Genomic DNA, 4,885 nt, shown 5'->3' with positions numbered 1-4,885 from the left:
CCTTATACACTGCTGGTGGGAATGCCAACTAGTACAACTACTCTGGAAAAAAATTTGGAGGCTTCTTAAAAATCTAAACATAGATCTGTCATATAATCCAGCAGTACCACTCTTGGGGATATACTCAAAGGAAAGCAATACAGATTACTCCAAAGTACTTGCACACCTATATTTATTGCAGTGCTATTCACAATAGCCAAATTATGGAAACAGTCAAGGTGCCCCATTATTGATGAATGGATTAAGAAAATGTGTTATTTATGCACAATGGAATACTACTCATCCATGAAGAAGAATTAAATCTTATCATTTGCAAGTAAATGGATGGAAACTGGAGAACATCATCCTGAGCGAGGTTAGCCAAGCCCAGAAGACCAAAAATCGCATGTTCTCCCTCATATGCAGACTTTAGATCAAGGGCAAACACAACAAGTGGATTGGGCTTTGATCACAGGATGAGGCAAGAGCACACAAGGGAGGTATGAGGATAGGCAAGAAACCCAAAAAAGCAAGATAGCATTTGATGTCCTCAATGCAAAGGAAGTGATGCAGAGACTTTAAAGTGACAGAGGCCAATAGGAACTAGGCAAAAGGTTAGTTTGGGAAAAATTAATTTAGAATATAACACATATGTACAGAAAAGCAATGCGTGTAAACTCCCTATGTAGCTATCCTTATCTCAACTAGCACAAACCCTTGGTCCTTCCTGTTATTGCTTATATTCTCTCTTCAACAAAATTAGAGATAAGGGAAAAATAGTTTCTGCCTGGTAGCAAGGGCATGATGGGGAGAGGGAGGGAGCAAGGGGAAGGGGGGGAGAAATGACACAAACATTGCATGCATGTATGAATAAAAGAAATTTTAAAAAATGCTCAGGATAGCTTTACATTACACTGAGAAGAAATAGCTCGACTGTTAATCATAGTACAAACCAGAATTACCACCTAAAAAATACTAAAGAAAAGAAAATACATTAATCTAGGGAAAACACAATTGAATGAACATTGGAGAGATTATTCTATGCTATCAATACAATTTTGTTTTTCTTTTTTTTTCTTATAGAGAAGGCTGACATGCTGGAAATAAAGAAATAGTTAAGTGTTTGCAGCAATAAAGCTGCAGTCTAGATCAGGGATGTAGAAAAAGGCTTGAGGTCATTGAATGCTTTTGAGAAATATTCAGGTAACAGATAAAATAGGCTTGAATGTTGTGATATTCATGTGAGAAGAAAAATCATGCTCAGATTCCAAGGATGAATAAATGGAGTATTCCTCAAGGACCACTTGAATAGAAGGGATGGGTTTAACAAAAGGGTCATCAGCAGAGCTTCCTGCATACTGAGTTTCTCAGACTGTGAATTCTTAAAGTCAAGGTTTACATCAGGTAATTATAATATGTGCATCTGAAGCATGTGAAAGAGTTCTGGGAAGACTACACTCTTATGAAGCATCACTCAGCAAGAAATACATAGAGAAGAATCAAGTTCTTTCCTGGGGATAAGCACCAAAAAAACAGTAAAATATAATGGATTGCTAGAGAATCTTATAATAAGAAACTAAGGGAAAGGGAAAGACAAGAGAAAGGTATTTTTCTCAGATTTTCCTCACTGTGAAAAAATACCTGAGAAAACAACTTAGGGAAGGAAGGATTTATTATGACACCTGCTTTCAGAGGTTTCAGTCCATGGTCTGCTGGATCCATTTCTATTAGACCTGTGGCACAAAGAAGCATCATGGGAAAAGGGCATAGTGGAGGAATGTTGTTTACCTCATTATTGTCAGGAAGCCAAGAAAGAGACAGGAAGGGACCAGGCACAAAATACGTCTTTGAAAGACATGCCCCCAGTGATCTACTTCTTCCAACCAAAACTCACCTCCTAGCAGTTTATTCAGTTCTGAACTCATCAATACATTAATCCATTAATGAATTAGCACACTCATGAACCCATCATCTCTTAATAGCACTGTCAGCTGGAACTAACTCTTCAATACATGAGCCTTTTGGAGGATATTCCTTACCTGAACCATAGCAGGAGAAGGACACAATCACATTTATTAACTCATTTTCTCTTATGGGTTACTACAGAGTGGATGTGTGCCTTTACTGATCCTCTGTCTCATCCACTCAGTGGTTGCAATATCTACTTGTCTCTAGTTAACACAAATTTTCTCACCTCCATCTCCTCAATCTGTAGTGCATTAAAGACTACACCCTATCTCTTATTGTTTTTTATATTCTCTCATACTATTGCAAAGAGTCTCACATCAAGTTCCTTATGTTTCCACATTCATTTGTGTTATCTAATCCTTGGTAGTATCCAACCACATTCATTAATCTTAATACATTCATGGGATGATGTTAGAAGGAAGCATATGAGATAATTAACAGGGAGAGGGAACAGAATGTGCCTAGATGGAAATTTAAAAATCTGGTTCTATCATTAGATTTAGGTAAAAGGGGGATAGATTATTATTTTAAAATTCATTAACAACATGAAAGGAGGAATGGAAATATGGATAAGGGTGGGGTTTTTAGCAGTCATGTAGAAGAATTATTAGGTGGTGAGCTCAGAAAATTGTTTATTTTTTGTGTGTGACAGGGAAAATAATGTGTATAACAACTCAAGGAGAGCATGAAATGTTTTGCATTTAAATGAATACATATTTTCCTTATGTTTATTGTAGACATGATCTTCCTATCTTATAGTAGCTGTTACTACTTTGACTGGAGTTACCATCTGTCTAAAGCCAGAATCAAAGAACACTATTTTTGCTTTGTTTGCTTTTGCTTTGTTTTGTTTTGAGATGGTCTCATATCTATCCCTGGCTAACCTGGAACTCACCATGTAACTCAGGAGAACAATGAACTCAAGGTCTTCCTGCCTCAGTCTCTTAATTGCTAGGATTACAGATACACAGATACACACATAGCCCAGAGATCATTATTGGAACTAAGAATGGAGAATTTCAGAAATCATTACTCTGACTCTGGAATTGAAACAATGAGTGAAATATGATTCATAATTGTTGACAAATAGTACTCAATTAAGGAGAAGAAAGAGTTTGCTGAACTATCAAAATGAAGAATCAGAAAGATAATAAGGAAAACTACAAAAGATATGTCAGAGATGTGGCCGCTAATGTATCTGGACCAACTGCTATTTTTCTAATCCCATGGTTTGCTACTTGAGCCAATTATTTTCTCATAGCATCAATGCTTGTTATACTGGGGTTTTGTCTAATTTTTCCAAAAGTAGCTACAGTTATAAAAAGTCAGGCAGAGTTGAAATGTATTTGATAGTATAGATCATAAATTTCTTGACATTAGTATTCAAATTTGTGTGATTTTTCTCTATCAGTATTCAGTATACAAAAGTAGCATGTAAAAAAGAGATTTGAATTCACTCAGAATTGAAGAAATAGATTAAAAATGACAGGCTCTTTACCACTGACTAATAAAGGGGAGATAGTCAAAGTTTCAATGGTATAGAAAAGGAGGGCTGCTTTGGAAGTCTGTTATGAATACATTGTAATCACAATGGAATAGGTTTAAATGAAAAATTAAAATGTGTGTTTAATAAACAATACAGGAAAGGTTACTTGTATAAAGGATATGTCTTGGTATGTTTGGACTATTGTAACAAAAGTATTATAAATTCAGTTGTTTATATTCAACAAAATTTTATTGTTCAATTCCAAGCTCAAGGTAGCATCAGATTTGGTGTTTGGTGGAGACCAGCTTCTTCAGAAATATCCATTTTCTTTTTGCAACTTCACATGGCAGAAAGGACAGGGCTGTCCCTTTTCATTTGTGTTTCCTCTCTCATAATTTAATCACAGCTGACAGAATGATTGAAGTGGTAGAGTACCTGCCTGGCAAGTATGAAGCCCTCAGTTCAAACCAAGGATTGCCAAAAAAAGACATTTCTTTAAAATTAATAATGTAATGACAAACCAATAGCCATAGATCCAAATGGTCCCACATTAAACCATATGGTTTAACATATGATTAAGTTTGGAGGGGCAATCATTCCGACTATAGTAAGGTTCAATGGCAAGTTTTGGGAAAATACTCCACAGGGGAAGACTGGTTCAAGAGAAAACCATCACAGAGTATAAAGAGATAGGTAATATAGCACATTTATATTTTAATATTATTCAGATTTTTCTAATAGCTGACATTTTGTGAATTTAGGAAGGCACACAAACGTGCACTTGCACACACACAAAGACAAAAATTAATCCTGAGGTTCCTGACAACCATGGACTATCATGATAAACCATTCCTTAGAAGACAATTATAAGCTATGAAAAAATTATTAAAACAAATTGAAAACACTAAAGAGTGACTAAAGCAGGAAGGAAATTGAGAATACTCAATTTTTGAAAAAGATAGCAATGTTGGACAAAACAAGGTTTACATGGCTTTTCACCTAAGACTACCTTAAGTCTGCAGTGCTTGAGTAGTACCAATAAGAGAAAAGACATAGATGAAAAGTAAAAGGAGAGTATGAGCATCCTTTAAATAGCCAAAATATTGAAGCAAGTGAGGGGAATCCATGTTAAGAGGAAATCATAGCTGGAAGATTACTGGCTTGTAATAACATTTCCACAAATCTTTTATTAATGCCTAAATAATAAACAATTGGTAAACTCAAACTTTCCCATGAAAGTAACCCATGAAAGCAGAGTGAGAGTTTGGCATTTGAGTTCAGCCATGTTGATATCTTTCTATAATGAATAGTGTAACTATTTAGAAAGAGGAAAAAGAACTCAAAGTTAATAACATATCAGGCACAATGTCAAGGATATGATTAACTATTGTAACAGAGACTTTTCCTCAGAACACTTCACCATATTAAGACTACTAGAAATAAACACAAGGA

This window comes from Castor canadensis, chromosome 8 (assembly GCF_047511655.1).
Source record: "Castor canadensis chromosome 8, mCasCan1.hap1v2, whole genome shotgun sequence".
In the NCBI taxonomy this organism is placed as follows: Eukaryota; Metazoa; Chordata; class Mammalia; order Rodentia; family Castoridae; genus Castor; species Castor canadensis.
The sequence above is the reverse complement of the archived record's forward strand: the minus strand, read 5'-3'. Positions refer to the sequence as shown.